This window comes from Halichoerus grypus, chromosome 4, assembly GCF_964656455.1.
Source record: "Halichoerus grypus chromosome 4, mHalGry1.hap1.1, whole genome shotgun sequence".
Classification (NCBI taxonomy): domain Eukaryota; kingdom Metazoa; phylum Chordata; class Mammalia; order Carnivora; family Phocidae; genus Halichoerus; species Halichoerus grypus.
Window position 1 is genome coordinate 124,575,952 of NC_135715.1, and position 18,311 is coordinate 124,594,262.

General features: G+C 36.7%; 1 pseudogene; it reads right to left on the reverse strand.

Annotated features, from left to right (window-relative positions):
* Positions 1 to 4,972: 4,972 nt before the first annotated feature.
* Positions 4,973 to 5,079, reverse strand: LOC118551179 (U2 spliceosomal RNA; annotated as a pseudogene).
* Positions 5,080 to 18,311: the final 13,232 nt, after the last annotated feature.

The following is an 18,311-nucleotide window of genomic DNA, read 5'->3' on the forward strand; positions in this document are numbered from 1 at the left end:
TGTTAGGGAATTTTGCAGAGAAGTCCCAGATCTATTGTACACAACAGGTTGTTAAGATATGAAGCTCTTCATATACATATTAAACATTTGAGTGAAAATCACAGTGCACATAATGTTTAGTCTGTAAACTCAAGTATACAAGACATATTTTTACTCTTAGTTTTCTCTCAGTTGGCTTAATTTGGTATCTAAGTCCTGATATCATCAGCATCAAGGAGATACTATGGAGTGTCTCACCTCAAGAATTCTTGGGGTTTCTTCTCACTCTGGGATTAGGTGGAGGTGTTGGGGCTTGCTATAGACTGGATCGTTTTCCCCCCCAAGCTATGTTGAAGTTTTAACCTGTAGTACCTCAGAATGTGACCTTACTTGAAAATAGGGTCATTGTAGGCATAATTAGTTAAGATGAAGTTATACTGGAGCTATATGGGCCCTTAATCCAATATGACTGGTATTCTTATCAGAAGAGAAAAGAAACATGCTGGGAGAAGACAGCCATGAGATGATGGGGGCAGGGACTGGAGTGTTGCATCTATAAACCACAGAACACCAAGGATTGCCAGTATCACCAGAAGTTGGAAGAGGCAGGGATTGATTATCCCCTATAGATTTCAGAGGGAGCATGGCCCCACTGCCATCTTGATTTTGGACTTCCAGCCTTCAGAATGGTGAGATAATAAATGTCTTTCATTCTAAGTCACCTGGTATGTGGTAATTTGCTAGGAAATGAATATAGGTCCTTCTACTGTACAAGGTGTCAGGGTGGGATGGCAGGGCATCTGGTCTCTGGTCTTCTGGACACATAAAGTGAGCAGGCTGCTGTCCCTGTTTACCTGACTCCCCAGGCCTGGCAGTCTCTGCTATTTGAATACAATGCTTGGGACTCGGGTACTTTTTAGGAGGCAGGAACCTCTGAATCTTTTGCCTGGTATATCAGATGGCCACAGTTAAGGCTCTGACACACCCTGGAGTACTGCCTTCCCCATTTCTTCTCCTAGCCCCCGGGCAATGTTTACCATTTTGGCAGGTAGTCCCTTTCTCCTGCCTACTTTTCCAGACTGCTCTGTTTCTTCTTCCAAAACTTGTGTCCCCTTTACCCTTTCTCAAGTCTTGTAAATTCTCCTAAGGAATTAGACCTTTGGAAATCCTCGGGGAGAGGGCCTTCCTCTGTCTTCATCCCCCTCCACCTCTCTTCAGACAATAAAACCACAAACTGTCGAGGAGAGCCTGATACAGGTAGACTGGGGAAGGAAAGAGTGGAAAATGTTAAGTGGAAAATAGAAAATAATCTACCAAACCCTTATTCACTCACAAAATTATTAACAAGGCTACATTAAATTAGCCAATGGATTTTTAAACTATTTGCCCAGACTCCTTATGTCTTGACAGTAAATTAAATTTAGCAGATTGGGGCTGAACAAGGAGATCAAGAGAATAGTCTTTAATGCAATGTTTCGGTGCTGGAGAACTATTAATGGGTCTCTCCAAGACTCCATTTTAGGAAATTTTTGCATGCATAATTGACTGACTCAACCATATACATTACTGATCACCACGTGACAGGTATAATGATTTTTAAGACAGGCAAAGTAAGCAGACACAACAAATTAAGAGCCAGTTATCTTGTCTTAAGTCAGTGATTCCAAACCTGTTTCAGAATCATTGAGGCTTTTTCTAAAAATACACGCCCAGACTTCAATCCTGGGCATTGCCGTCTGGAGTAAGATCAGGGAATCCATGGTTTTTTAAAAGTCCCTGGGTGATTTTGGCCAATCTGGGGGAAGCACTAATCTAAAAGATGAGATTAATTTAATAATTTGTGCAATGATTATTAATACATGTATAGTCCAAATGAACAAATATATTTAGTGTTCTGCCTTCTATCATCTGCATAACCTTTGCTTTAGCAGAATTAGTTCAATAGGTTATACTTACCTATCTATTTTGAAATCCACAATTGGCATTTAAAAGGAATTCATTAACTTCCTGGACATAAATCTTTACTGAAGTCGCATAGGGCTGGTAGGAAGATTTTTTGCCATTTGATAAAAGGAGAAACTGAGTCTGTTTCTAAGTGACAGAAAAGTTCATCAATTACCAGGACATTCCCAAATATCCTTTAGCAGAATAAGCTCCAATGTAGCCTTCTGCATTACCCCGGGCCTTCGAGTGCTTATTTAGACCTCAATTATACTATATAGTCCTCTTAATTTAACACTATTAGCATTTTGAAATTAATCATCAAAGTATTCTAAATTAATTATGTTGTTTGACTGCTAATAAAAATGACTCATTTTCAATGGACGGCTGTCTTTAAAATATCTGCTCTAGGGCGCCTGGGTGGCTCAGTTGGTTAAGCGACTGCCTTCAGCTCAGGTCATGATCCTGGAGTTCCCGGATCGAGTCCCGCATCGAGTCCCGCATCCGGCTCCCTGCTCGGCAGGGAGTCTGCTTCTCCCTCTGACTCTCCGCCCTCTCATGTGCTCTCTCTCTCTCATTCTCTCTCTCATAAATAAATAAAATCTTTAAAAAAAATAATAATAATAATAAAAAAATAAAAAATGTGCTATGGTGAGTGCTGTGAATTGTGCAAGACTGTTGAATCACAGATCTGTACCTCCGAAACAAATAATACATTATATGTTAAAAAAAAGGAAGATAGCAGGAGGGGAAGAATGAAGGGGGGGAATCGGAGGGGGAGATGAACCATGAGAGACTATGGACTCTGAAAAACAAACTGAGGGTTCTAGAGGGGAGGGGGGAGGGGGGATTGGTTAGCCCAGTGATGGGTATTAAGGAGGGCACGTACTGCATGGAGCACTGGGTGTTATACGCAAACAATGAATCATGGAACACTACATCAAAAACTAATGATGTAATGTATGGTGATTAACATAACATAATAATAAAAAAATGTTAAAAAAATAAAATAAAATAAAAAATAAAATATCTGCTCTAATACAAAATTCTCACCTGCTTCAGCAAGTATTGTAGGTGTGCATGTGAAGGTGTGTGTGTGTGTGTGTGTGTGTGTGTGTAGTAAGGTGTGCCTATCACACTCCTTTTCCCATTCTTGGCTAAGATATGCCGATCAGGACAATAAAGCAACAATACAACGACAAAACTAGACAAGATCAGGTGAACTGCTTAACTAGATGTGCCCTGTAAATTTAGAACAAAAAGAGTTGATCTGGTAGATTTAGAAAGACATAAAACAAAGTCTATTGCAGTGCTAACATTCACTGGATAATGCAGCCAAGATAAAAATATACATATGGAGAAGCACCTAACAAACAGACACTGTCTAGCTAATTGTTGAACAAGAGTCTTTGTTTGTTAAGAACTTGATCCACAGCCCAGCCCAGAAAGCCCAAGTGCTGGTGGAAAAGGCTTCCAGGAAAGCAGGAAAGGAATGCTAACCAACCTAACCTACTGGAGCTTATCACTTCTCTAAAAGTTGTGGTATTTAGAATTGTTTGTGTAAGAAGTAATAAAGGCCGGCAGGCTGGTACCTGTTAAGCTGTTGACATATGTTGCCCGAGCAGCTCTCGGATTGGCTCTGTGTTCCTTCATGTGGGGGCCAGAGTAGTTCCATAGCTCTCATGCCGACAAAACAAGGTCTGAAAAAAAAAAAAATCAACGCTGACCTCAGTGTCACCTCCTTTGCTCTCCACGCCTGGTCAAGGGTGATGCAACTTGCATTCGGAGGTAGAGGCTGGCTTTGGGAAGACGTCAGCTTGATGCGTGCAATTACTTTGCTTGTCTTTCCTCATAGGGCTGTTTTTCTACAGAGGATTTCTGGCTCAGTAGCTTCTTTCCTTTGCTTTCCTTTCCTATTTTCACCTAAATCTGTGTCTTCTGTCCTTCGCTGGTACTCAGAGACGCAGCATCTGGTTACTCTGATGTGATTTGGGTGTTATTGTAGAGCATTTCTGTGGAGGAGCAAGGGTCTCTACTGCAAAATGCCCCCCAAAAGTATTTCTGGAAAGGTTGCTTCAGATGGGTATTTATCAGAGGTGCTGCTCTTCTCCACATGAATACTTTAGGGAATATTGGATTCTAGCTCGGTTTGGAGTGTATTTAAAGGTTTCCATTCAGTTTATTAGGCTCTAGTAGTAGGTTTATGCTAAAATAATTTGCTAAATCGAATGAAAACAGCAATAACTTGCTCAGTAACAAGAGTAATATATTTTCAGCAAATCAGGGCCACTCTTTATGGATTTTTCCTTGTCGTTTGTAAATAGAGGGCTGGTAGAAAGTGTAAGGCAGGATGACAACATTCTGTCGGTGGTACCCTGACAACCCTAGGATGTACCACTTCTACAGTTGTCTCTGAGTAATGATGAAATGACTCACCTTGCTACTTGGGAAATTTAATCTCGCAGGCGTTTTCCAGAATTAGATTCATACATAGGGAAAAAAATTCCTATGCACATCAGAGAAGCTGGTCACATTAAAATACAGTCTTGGGAGGTTATTTTCTCACATTAGAGCTGAAAGTTTCATGTGATCCTCAACTTTAACACATTTCACAGTTCATTAAATGCTACCTCCATGTGTTGTTCATGCCAGAAACCTGGGAATTATCTTCGACAGCTCTGTTTCTTTGGTGGTAGCCAACCCATTACCAAATGTGGCTGTATCAACCTCCAAAGTACATTTGAATCTGTCAACTCTTATCTCCATTGCTACGATCTTCTGCTTAGACATAATCCTGACTGGTTTTCCTGCTTTCACATTTGCCCCTTCCAATCAGTTCTGTATAGAGCAACCAACATGTGTGGGAATATTTATTTTCATCAATGCTGCACACATGCAGAGTTTTGTTTGCATAAACATAGAATGATGACAGTCATACTTCTGCAGTTCTTATAATAACTCTCCGGAAATAATAAGGAGCTGTCTCCTCTTCCTCCTTCATTCTCAATCCCCAACAGTAATCACTGGTACCCTTTTTGTAGTTGTTGAATATTTACGTTATATTTCTAAATTACATGTTTTATTGCTTTTACTTGATTTTTCTGTTACTGATAAGAACAGATACTACACTTGATCTTAGCCAAAAGGCCAAGAAGCTATCATTTTTCTGTTTCAGAAAAATCACTACTTTGAATTTCTGTTTACTATGAAATGATGAGAATTTATGCTGTCCTAAACACCCCTTTCTCTCTTCTCGGCCCTGGCCCATTTTCCTAATGGAATCATATCATAATTTTGAATTAGATCAAAATGCAGGGTTTGTATTACTCTGAATATGACTTTTAGTCTTAACTGAGTCATGTGGTAGACTATTGTTATATTTCCTTTTCTGTTTGAATAGTTTCCCCTGCTAATAATTGCCCGGTCTTTGCTGAGTTATCTATATGCATATCACTAATCCACTCCTAATTTTTCACAAGAACTGGGAGCTCTAGTACTAATATATGTTCATGTTCCAGTACAGTTTGGTGACTCGTGATGCCCGCTACACAGCTGCCGGGAGTTTTATTTTGCCATTAGTCTGAGGATTTCTATTACTTCCCTTTTGTATTGGAATCCCTATCTCTTAGATCTACTGACTGAAGAGATTTTATTCTATCCTCACTCTTGATTGAGAGAATTAATTCTGGGTTGGAAATCATTCTTGCTCAAAAATTTGAATTACTAAATTGTTTTCTAGCTTCTAGAATTAATATTGAGCAATCCAATGGTATTCGGTTGTGGATCCTTTGTATGTGACTTTTCCTCTATTTTATTTCATGAGTCCCTTCTAAGACCAATGCGTGTTGGTGTGGGTTTCTTCTTGCTCTCTGCATTGGTTTTGTTCCTTGTTTGTTCTCCTTTTTGCTATTTCTGTATTTTGGTTTCTGATTCTCCCCTTACGGATTTTCCTCGACTGTCTGGTGATTTCTGGCTTTCCATTCATATTTAAACTAGCTGCTGGGAGGATTTGTCAACTGGGAGACTTTACTCTAGAGCAGTGGGTTTGGCAAACTGAGACCCATGAGTCAAATCTGACCCACTGCTTGTTTTTTTACAGTGCTAAATGTTAAAGAAAATCATGAGAACAATAATATTTTGTAACACATGAAACTTCTTCATATTTTTACTCTAATTAGCTTACCTTAGAGAACTGAGTGAACCCAGAAGTTGGAATACCTGTAGAGAAGAAAACAGTCAATCTCACATACCCCTCCCAGGGCTTATGTTCTTCATTAAGAGCATTTCTGACCAACCCAACTAGTAGAGAGCTCTAGCACCAATACAACCCAGACGGTTCAGGCACTGTCCCCTCAAGTCTGCCTCTATCTGAATGGTTGGAAAAGACAGTGCTGATGGGGCTGCTCTGGAAAGGACACTGTGCCAGAGTGTAATTGTTCTGTACCAAGATCTGCAAGTCCCAGATGGGTCTTGTGGGACATTCTGCATCAGAGCGGCAGGACAGGGGCCAAAACATGGCAGAGATTTGTGGGAACATATGCATACCTAGCATCTGAGGTTACTTGTATTTTCAAGGTGAATGGAATCTTTTGAATACGTTGATCAATTCACATGACTCTACTACTCAAACATTTCCATGGTCTTCCATCACATTTAGCACCAACCCTAAGTTTCTGACCATGGCCTAGAATGTCTGCAAGCCCTCTTCTCTCACTCTCTGACTTCCTCTGCTGCTGGTTTACCTTTTGCTTGCTCTGCACTACCCACACCAGCCTCCTTGCTGTTCCTTGACCATGCTGAGCTAGTTTCCTTCTGAGTCTTTGCATTTGCTCTTCATCCTGCTTGGTACAGTTTCCCCAAATCTTCAGGTGTTTTGTCTGTTTCATCTCAGACCCACTCCCTGCCTTTGCCTCTCTCTGTGCTGCAAGATTGATCCTTACAAATTACAACTCCCATCCTCCCTTGCCAATTGGTTTTCAGTTAAGTTTGGTGAGTGAGAGACATTCATCTTTTGGGGTGGGGAGGAGGAAAGATGGAGAGGAAGAATCCAGGAGATTTCTTCCCTTTTCTCTCTTTTGGGTAATACCTCCAGCAATCACTGCATCTTTTCCACGGTTCCAGCATTTGCAAAATGGCCTTGGCCTCTGGGCTTTTTTTCTTTATTCTTCAGCCTAAGGGTCAATTGCAAATCTGTGGGTTGTTGCATTGTCACCTGTTTGCTCTTTAAGCATTTCTAACATCATCATCAGAATCATCAGAACTGATTCTCGGGGTGCCTGGGTGGCTCAGTCGTTAAGCGTCTGCCTTCGGCTCAGGTCATGATCCCAGGGTCCTGGGATCGAGCCCCGCATCGGGCTCCCTGCTCAGCGGGAAGCCTGCTTCTCCCTCTCCCACTCCCCCTGCTTGTGTTCCCTCTCTCACTGTGTCTCTTTCTGTCAAATAGATAAATAAAAAATCTTTAAAAAAAAAAAGAATTGATTCTCCATATTAAATCTAGACTACTGTGTGTTGGACTACTTCTTTCCTGCTTGGATCCTGACGGATATATCTTGCTTTATGTTTTCCATAGCACTTTATCACTACCTCCTGTTATATTACTATTGGTTTACTTATTTATTTCCTGTCTCCCCTATTAGAATGCAACTTCCATGAGGCCCACGTGCTTAAAGACTCCAGCAAGCATCTGAACCTGCAGAGGAATAGAGGGCCATGAATTTCCACTTCCTGATGATTTACCAGCAAGCTGGAAGTAAGGGCCAGCTATGTGGTTTTTTCTTTTTCTTTCTTTCCTTCCTTCCTTTCTTTCTTTTTTTTTTCCTGGAGAATAATAGGGAAGGAAGTAGGCACATTTGGTAGGATGGAGCCTGAATCAAGTGCTACATAGAAAGCTTTAACTGCCCTAACTTAGCTTTAGCTAAGTTATTTATTATATTTCCAGCTTTAGGGAGGATGTTCAAGTTCTGACCTCAGGAGCCCATTGAGAGTAATGGGAACTGACTCTATGTAGAAAAAGGTAAAATTGAGGGAAATTTTTGAGCATATTAAAGGAAGGGACATGTGGACTGGCGAAGGGGGGAGGATGCAGGGTTTTCTATGAGGCAAAGCAGGTAGGAACTCATGTATTGAAATAATAGTTAACACTGGCTGTGGGACACACTGTTCTGTGTCTTGTCCTAAGTGTTTTGCATTATTACCATTAATATGAATATATGTGACTAACAATGTATAAAACTGTATTAAGCCACATATTTGAAAATACCAAAACTAACCACACACTCTGTATGTTTAAATGAGCAGCCATTTAACTTGTTCTTGAATTGCTGATTTCCTTTTAAAAGAACACATCAGTTATATAAATAAATGAACCTGTAAATATCAACCCAGACACATACCAACATATAGGAGGAGTAAGTGTAACTGTTTTGCTAAACACTGAAATAACAGATGGGAATGAAGGGTGACTTCTTATCTCCTCACAGAGGTCTCTGTCCATGGAATATGTGGCTGTCTTCTACTTCATACCATTTTAAGTAGCCACTTTCATTTCCAAGGGTTATTTAGAAGTATGGGTTTTGATTTCCAAGTAGGTAGAATTGCTTGGGTATTTTTTATTATTTATTCTCATTTTATTGGATTATGAATTACAGAATGTGGCCCGAAAAGTCTCTACTTTAAAATTTTTTGCTAAGGACATCTTTTTGTGGACATTACATAACTGATTTTGTAAATATATCATGGGCACGTAGGAGGAAAACTAAGATCATCTATTTGAAGCATCTGCATTTGCATTATTATGAGTTGTTTATTGTATTATTTTATCCTTTTTTTCTTACTTATTTTGTCTTATTCTTACATTTTAGCCTACTTCTGAAACAGATATTTTTAAATCTCCTACTATATTTTATATATATTTGCATTTCTAAAGATTTTTCTTGTTTGTATGCTGTTTCATGCATATAGATCTATGTTTTATTTTTTGAAAGATCTGACTTTTATAACTTGTGGCTTTTATCATCTTAGTCTCTCTTTATCCTGTTTAGTGCTTAGAACCTTTCAACTTATATATTAATGTTTCCTCTGCTATTTATTTTTGTTTGTGAATGCCTAGTATTATTTTGCCCTCCCTTTTGTTTTTAGCCTTTTAGGAAAAAAAACCCTGTTGAAAGTGATTTTCTTATGTGTAGCTCAGGCTTAAAAAAAATTTTTTTTTTAATACTAAAGTAAAAGTATTTAAAGACAGTCTTTAAATAGGAAAATTCAATCTGGTCACATTCAGGGTTATAATTCATATATTTGGTTTTATCCCATCCACTTTAATTAATATTTACATCTTAATTTGTTATCCCTTATTTCTTCTTATTTTTATGTTTGATCAAGTTACTTTTGATTCTTTAATTTCCCCTGTCAATTTGGAGGTTCTCTTGAACATTTCTATTCTGCCATTGGTATATTTCCCTTTTGTTACCCTTTTGATCAAACACACATTTATCTATTGGATTGACCCCAAGTTTTGAACTCTGCAAAACCTCAAGGCCTTTGGTCAAGTCATAAGCGAATGATGCACATCGAGAGGCAATATTTTCCTTCCCGCTAATAAGGTTTCAGGAGCTTAAGCTATTAATGGGGAAAAGTAGGTGGATTCTAACAGTAGAGTTTGTGAAGAAGTCAAGACCAGGAAAACACAAATGAGACAGTGCCCTCATTGGGTAGCTGCACAGGGCCCACAAGGCAAGCCACAGAGGTCTGAAGATGGAATTAGGGGTCATCTGGTACAAACGCCGTGGAGGATCAGCACATGCACCTTTTATCCGGTTTGACAGAACTGCCCTCCCTAGGTCTTCCAGGGTATGCCTTAGGAGAAAGCTTCTGGTTCCAAATGGCCAGGTGGTCAGAGGAATGCTGACAAGTAAGAGGTTGGGAAATATAAATTGGTCAATCTCTCTATGGTGGGAAGCCTAATGATCAGTAGGAAGAAGAATGGCCAAAATTTTATATGAATATGGAACAGCAATTAAACCTGTAACAGTAAACCGTAAAGCACAGTAATGAACTCACATATATGACTCTAACATTGCAACAGTATTCATGAAAATATGAACGCATTGTTCATTAGAGAATCCAGTTCTCATCTCTTTATGAGGCAGCACTGTGTTACCCTGCAAATCTCTGAGACCAGCTTCCCCAGGCCTCTGTGACTTTGAACTTCTGCTCTCCAAGACCATCACTTTCTTCTAATGGACAGAATATAAAGTGGGGCCTGAGTAGAGGCTGAAGAGCCCACCTCTTTGGCTTGTTTCCTCCTTATTCTACTCTTCTTTCCTGTTCTGTGTTTTTCAGTTAACCCTGGAAAGCCCACCTCACCTGCTTTCTCCAATATATTTAGATTTGGAACTTGGTTCAGAACTTGGTCAAGATGCATCTTTTCCAAAGGAATTCCATGACTAATCCTAGCCCATTTTACAATTTAGGCTTTGTGTACCCCTTCCTAACTAAATATTTATGTGTTTTTTTTTTCTTTTTCCATCAATATAGGAAGTTCTTTAAGGTAATAAATTTTGCTTGGTTTTCTCCTTCTTTACACTAGGATACTTATACATGGGCCTTAAATACTTAAAAATGTTTGCTTAATTGATGTTTGCACTGAAAGTATAGAAATACACAAATATAAAAATGAAGGGATGAATTTTTAAGACACCAGTAGAATAGCATTGCAAATTATTTTAGGAAGAGCTATTGAAATATCAATGGATAAGAAAAACTATTTTTAGAACTGTAAGAATCAGTGAAGCAGAATTCTAGCATTAAATGGTGTTATTGAAAATGATGAAAGAACCAACAACACAATAAAAATGGATGAAGGCTATAAATACATTCTCAGAGACAGAAATACAAAAGCCTCTTGTTAAACACATGAAGAGATACTCAACCTCACTCATAGTAAGAGAAATTCATATTAAACTGATAGGAACTTCTGATTCTTGCCAAGACAGAGTAAGAGGAATCAGATTTAATCTTCTGCCTTAATAAAATAGGAAACTAGACAAAATATATGAGACAAGTTTTCAGATATTAGGCAATAAGCAACCTAAGTCTGTGATCCCTGAGGAAAAAAATAAAACAACAGCAAACAAACAAACAACAAAAAAGAAAGACCTACACAGTAGTCCCCCCTTATCTGTGGTCTTGCGTTCTGTAGTTTTAGTTGCCATGGTCAACTGTGTTTGTTAGTAGCTTCACACTACGTCACAGCGCCTGCGTCATTCCCCTCACTTCATCTCATCACAGAGGCATTTTATCATCTCACATCATCAGGAGAAGAGGAAGGTGAGTACAGTATAATAAGATATTTTGAAAGAGAGAGAGAGAGAGACCACATTCACATAACTTTTATTACAGTACATTGCTATAATTGTTCTGTTTTATTATGAGTTATTATTGGTCAATCTCTTCCTGTGTCTAATTTACAAATTAAACTTTATCGTAGGTATGAATGTATAGGAAAAAACAATATATGTATATAGGGTTTGGTACTATCCATGGTTTCAGGCATTCACTGATATGTCTTGGAATGTATTCCCCACAAAAAAAATGAAACTACTGTAATTGCTCTGGCTTGCTGTGCCTGGACAGTTTCTAGACTTCAGTGCAGAAAGGGGGAACGCAACAGAATATGCACTCTGGCTGAGAAGAGGACAAAGATTAGAGTGCAGGGAAGCCAAAAGCTAGAAACTGTGGGGCAGATACTGGAAATGAGGAACTGGCTCAGAGGGAAGTGGAAATCTGCAGGGAGGTCCCTTGAGGGTTTTGCTGATTACTAATGGATACATGCATGAGAAGAAACCACCTGCAGCTGGCTTAAAATCCAATGAATGTCAGTAGGCAGATAAATTCCAGGACCTCCCATAATGCTGGAAATAGTTTGTGTTCATGCCTACCAGGGTGGAAAGACCTAATACTTACGCAGAGTAGAACCTAAGTAGAGCTAAATTGGTCCTAGACTAAAGTCTGATCTAGACCTATCCTAACAAAGTTTAAAAGCAAGCCTTGAAATAATGCAACTGATTTCAAATTACTTAATTAAGCATAAAAATAAAACACAATATTATTTAAAGGAATACAAGAAATCCAGCAACAAACAACATAAAATCATAATGTCCAGAAAAACTACCAGGCATGCAAATATGCAGACAATATAATCCATAACTTGGAAAAAAGTTATCAATACAAACACACAGACAGAAATGATGAAACTAGCAGACAAGAATGTTAAAACAGCTATTATAAATATAATTCATGTGTTTATTAAACCTTGGGCAGTATGAGAAGGAAAATGGGAGACAAAAAATAAATAAATGGTACTTATATGAAGTATATTTTCTAGTTTTCAAATAAATGAAAATTCAATATCTGAAATGAAAAATGTACTGGATGAGGTTAATATCAAATTAGTAATTATAGAATAAGTGATCAATGAATCTGAAGACATAGCAATGGAAACTATCTGAAATGAAGCACGCAGGGGAAAAAAATGAAAAAAAGAACTGGGCAGCAGTAACCTATAGGTTAAGCAGTCTAATACACATTTAATTAGAGTCCCATAAAAAGGAGTGGGATAGAAAAATTATTTAAAAAAATACTGATCAAGAACTTTCTAAATTTGATGAAATTTCAAACTCATAAATCCAAGAGACTCAATGAATCCAGCAGATTTTACATACAGATAACCAGGACAGAGCACACCCTAATCAAATTGTTGAAAAACACTAACAAAGAAAAGAATCTTAAAAGCAGACAGAGAATACAGACATATTATGCAGAGAACAAAGATAGTAATGATAGAAGAATACTTATCAGATGTTATGCAAGCCAGAAGATAGCACAGAGACATCTTTAAAGCACTAAAAGAAAAGAAATCTGTCAACCTAGAATTCTTTAACCAGTCAAAATGAAAAGTAAAAAAAAAAAAAAGACATTCAGACATATAAAAGCTGAAGGAATTCATTATCAGTATATCTGTACTTCAAGAAATATTTTTAAAAATTTATTAGGGAGAAGGAAAAGAATACCAAAGGGAAATTTGGATCTATGCAAAGGAATGATGAACACTAGAAATGGAAAATATATGGGTACTATACCAGGCAGATCTTTCTTGCCTAAAAATGTCTTTAAAAATGAATTATCTGGGGCCCCTGAGAGTCTCAGCTGGTTAAGCATCCAACTCTTGATTTCAGCTCAGGTCATGATCTCAGGGTCCTGGGATGGAGCCCTGTGCCTGGCTCTGCAATGGGGGAGGAGGGTGTCTGCTTCAGGATTCTCTCTCTCCCTCTGCCCCTCCCCTTGCTCTCTCTCTCTCTCTCTCAAATAAATAAATCTTTAAAACAAACAAGCCGCAAAACAAATTATCTGTTTAAAGCAAAAATACCAACAATGTATTATGGAGGTTATAGCATATGTAGTAGTAAAAAGCAGGAAGAATAACACCAAGGACAGGAAGGAGGAAATGGAAGTACACTGTTGTACGGTTCTTACCCTTACACCTATAGAGGTTATAATACTATTTAAAAGCAGACAGTGATAAGTTGAAGATGTAAATTGCAAACCCCAAGGTAACCACTGAAATAATGAAACAAAGATATATAGCTGAGTCAATAGCAGAAATAAAATGGGAACATACAAAAACACTCAGTTAACTTAAAAGAAGGCAGGAAAGGGGGGAAAGAAATAAAGAGTGAATGGAACAAAAAGAAACAAATAGAAAAATAGTAGATTTAAACTCAATTGCATTGTTAATCACATTACATATGTGAATAGTCTAAATGTTGCAATTGAAATGCAAAGATTGTGAGACTGGATAAAATGCAGGATCCAGTGATACGCTGTTTATAAGAAACCCAAAAATCTAAAAACACAGGTAAAAGAAAAAAAAATGAAAAAATTATACCATGCAAACACTTATAAAGTAAAAAAGCTGGAGTGGCTTTATTAATATCAAACAGAGTAGAATTGAGAATAAGGAACAATAACAGGAAAAGACGAATATTTCTTTAATGATAAACAAGTCAGCTTATCAAGGGGACATAGGAATTCTGGATTAGGTGCATGCACCTACTAAGTAGTCAAAATACATTAAGCAAAAACTGATAGATCATAAAGGAGAAATAGATAAATCTACAATTATAGGTAGAAATGTTAATACTATTCTTTCAGTAATTGATAGAACAAGTAGACAGAAAATCAGAAATTATATATAATACTCAAACAATCCTGTCAACCATCCTGACCTAATTAACATTGAACACTCCATCTAACAACAAAAAAATATACATTCTTTTCAAATGGACACAGAACATTTATCAAGATAGAGCATAAAACATAAAACAAGTGTCATAAAAAGCATGTTTTCTGACCAAAAAAGTTTTAAGTTAGAAATTGATAATAGGAAGATATCTGAAAATCCTAAATATTTGAAAATGAATCGACACATTTCTAAATAATCCATGGTTCAAAGAAGAAATCACAATGGTAAGTTAGAAAATATTTTAAGCTGAATGAAAGTAAAACACAACAAAATAAAATCTGTGAGAATAATAAACATTGTCAAAGCAATGTTTATTAAAAAGAAATTTATAACATTAAGTGTTCATATTAAGAAAGGAGAAAGTTCTTAAATCAACGATCCACGCTTAAATCTTAAACTAGAATAAGAAAAGTAAATAAAGCCTAATGTGAGCAAAAGAATGAAATAATAAAGTCAAATCCAGAAGCCTTGAAGTAGAAAATAGAAAACGGAGAAAAACAATGAAACCACAGTTGGATTTTTGAAAAGATTAATAATATTGATAAACTTTTAGTTAGATTGTTCAGAAAAAAATAAAATAAAATACAACCAATATCAAGAATGGGAGAGGTGAAATTACTTCAGATTCTACAAGTATTTAAAAGATAATAAGAGAATATTATGAGGAATTTCATGGCATTAAATTTGATATAAGATAAAATGAACAAATTTATGAATGACATTAATTAAATTCACTTAAGGAGAAATAGATAATACAAATAGTCCTAAACCTACTCAAGAAATTGAATTAGTAGTTAAAAACTTGTCCAAAAAGAAAATTGCATGTCCAGTAAGCTTCATTGGTTAATTAACCAAATGTTTAATTTAAAAAAACCCACTATTTCTATGTGACCTCTTTCAGAAAACAGATGAGAAAGGAATACTTCCCAACTCACTTTATGAGGCCAGCATTAGACTAATACCAAACCCATAAAAGACAAGGGAAAAAAAAAACAAACTATAGACCACCAAACTTCATGGACATAGAGGCAATAAACTTTGACAAAATTTTAGTAGATCATAACCAGCAATAAAAAGGATAATACATCCATCATGACCAGGTGGTGTTCATCATAGGGATGCAAGGTTGTTTTAGCATTTGGAAGTCAATCAGTGGAATTCACCACATCAATAGACTAAAAAAGAAAAGCCATATAACCATCTTAACAGATGCATAAAAAAAATTTGACAAAATTCAACACTCATTCATGAAAAAACTCTCAGCACAGTAAGAATAAGAAGGAACTTCCTCAATATGATAAAGGGAATTTATGAAAACCTACATCCTACATCACAATTAATGGGAAAAGACCAAAGAATTTCCCCTCAGATTAAGAGCAAGACAAAAATGTTCACTCTCATCATTCTTTCCCCCAAATGGTACTGGAGATATGAGCTAGTGCAACATGTCTAGGAAAAGAAATAAAGGCATACATATAAGAAAGAATAATATTCTATTTACAAGTAACATAATCATCTACCTAAAAAAATTAATAAGCGAATTTAGCAACAACTTATATGACACAAGGCCAATATACAAAAATGAAATACATCTTTATGCTATCAACAATGGGAAATTAAAATGAAAACACCATTTACAAGAGCATCAAAATGAAATATTAAAGATTAAGGTTTTTTAAAAAATATTTAAAATCTGTATGATAGAATCTATAAAACATTGCCAAGAGAAATGAAAGATCTAAATTAGTGAAGAGAAAGGCTATCTTTATGGATTAGAAGAGTTAATATTGTTAAAATATCAATTTTCCCCAAATTGATATATAATTTCAGCACAATCCCAATAAAAATGTAGCAATATTTATGAAATTCACAAGGTGATTCTAAATGTGTATAGAAATAAAAAGGACCTAGAATAACCAACATGCCTTTGAAGAAGAACAAAATTATAGGACTTATGCAACCTGAAATTAAGAGTTACTATAAAGGTAAGGTCATTAAGATAGCATAATATTGGTATAAAGATAGGCACACAGAGCAATGGAACAAAATAGAGTCCAGAAACAGACTCTCATATATATGGTCAAAAATGTCAAGGAGATTCCACAGGGAAAATATAGTCTTTTCGATAAAGGGTGCTGGGGCAAATGGATATATGTATCTAAGAAGATGAAACACAACCCTTACTTCACATCATACACAAAGATTAACTCAAAATGGATCATAGACAGAAATATAAAAGCTAAACTAGCAAACTTCTAGAAGAAAATATAGGTGAAAACCTATGTGACCTTGGTTAGCAGAGATCTATTAGAAAACCAAAAGCACAAACTATATACCAATAAGTGGTTACATTGGACTTCATTAAAATAAAGAATTAGAATATTTTCCTCTTCAAATGAATCTTTTAAGAAAGAAAGGCAAACCATACCTTGGAAAAACATTTTAAAAAATATGTCTTTTTTTAAAAGATTGTATTTATTTATTTGACAGAGAGAGACACAGCGAGAGAGGGAACACAAGCAGGGGGAGTGGAGAGGGAGAAGCAGGCTTCCCGCGGAGCAGGGAGCCCGATGCAGGGCTCGATCCCAGGACCCTGGGATCATGACCCAAGCCAAAAGCAGACGCTTAATGACTGAGCCACCCAGATGCCCCCCAAAATATGTCTTTAATAATAGACTTTAGGGCGCCTGGGTGGCTCAGTTGGTTAAGCGACTGCCTTCGGCTCAGGTCATGATCCTGGAGTCCCGGGATCGAGTCCCGCATCGGGCTCCCTGCTCAGCAGGGAGTCTGCTTCTCCCTCTGACCCTCCCCCCTCTCATGTGCTCTCTCTCTCCTCTCATCCTCTCTCTCAAATAAATAAATAAAATCTTTAAAAAAAAAATAAAAAAAAATAATAGACTTTAACTGGCGTATATAAGAATACTTAAACTCAATAATAAGAAAACAACATGATAAATATTGGACAAAATATCTGAATAGGCATTTCACCAAAGAAGACACGTGAATGGCAAATAAGCATATGAAAAGATGCTCAATATCATTACCCTGAGGAAAAAGCAAATTAAAACCTCAATTACTATATCCACTAAAATGACTATAGTTAAAAACAGACAATATTTTGTATTGGGAAGGATATGATGCAAATGCAACTCTCACATATTGCCCGTGGGAATAAAAAAGGGATACAGCAACTTTGGAAAACAATTTGATAGTTTCTTAGAATGTTAAAAATACACATCATACAACTCAGCAATACCACTTTTAGAGTATCCAAGGTATCCAAGAGAATTAAAACATATTTTCAGGGGCGCCTGGCTGGCTCAGTCATTAAACGTCTGCCTTCGGGTCATCCTTACAATAGAATACTACTCTGCAACAGAAAGGAATGAAAGATTGGTACACACAACACAGATAATGCTCAGAAACATTTTGCTTAGGAAAAGAAATACAGAAAAAGAGTGTATGCCATATGAAGTTTATATGAAGTTCTATAAAAGACAAAACAATAATAACCAAAAGCAAATTAGTGATTGTAAGGGATTGGGAATGGGACTAGGGGATTGTCTATGGAAGGGCATGAGGGAATTTTTTTGTGTGTGGTGGAAAAGTTCTTTCTTACATTTGTGGTTGTGGCTCTATGACCATATACAGTTGTCAAAATTCATCAAATTGTACACTTAAAATAAATTTTATTATATAAATTATACCTTTATAAAGCTGATTTTAAAAAACTACTCAATCAATTTTTCACCTATGAAATTGGCAAAACCCTTAAAGTTTGATAATGCACTGTATTGATAAGACTTTGAAGAAACAGACACTGTTATGCATCATTTGTATGAGTATAAAACAGTTCATTATATTTTAAAGGACCATTTGGTAGTATCTGTCAAAATTACAAATGTATATAGCCTTAGACTCAGAAACTCTATTTCTCAGAAATCATGGTAGTCATATTCTCGCATATGTGCAAAAAGTTTATGTATAAGAATACATTCTACCTTGTGTAATAGCAAATGGTTAGAAATAACCTGAATGTCTATCACTGGGGAACTGGTCCGATAAATTACAGTATGTCATACTACAGAATGCC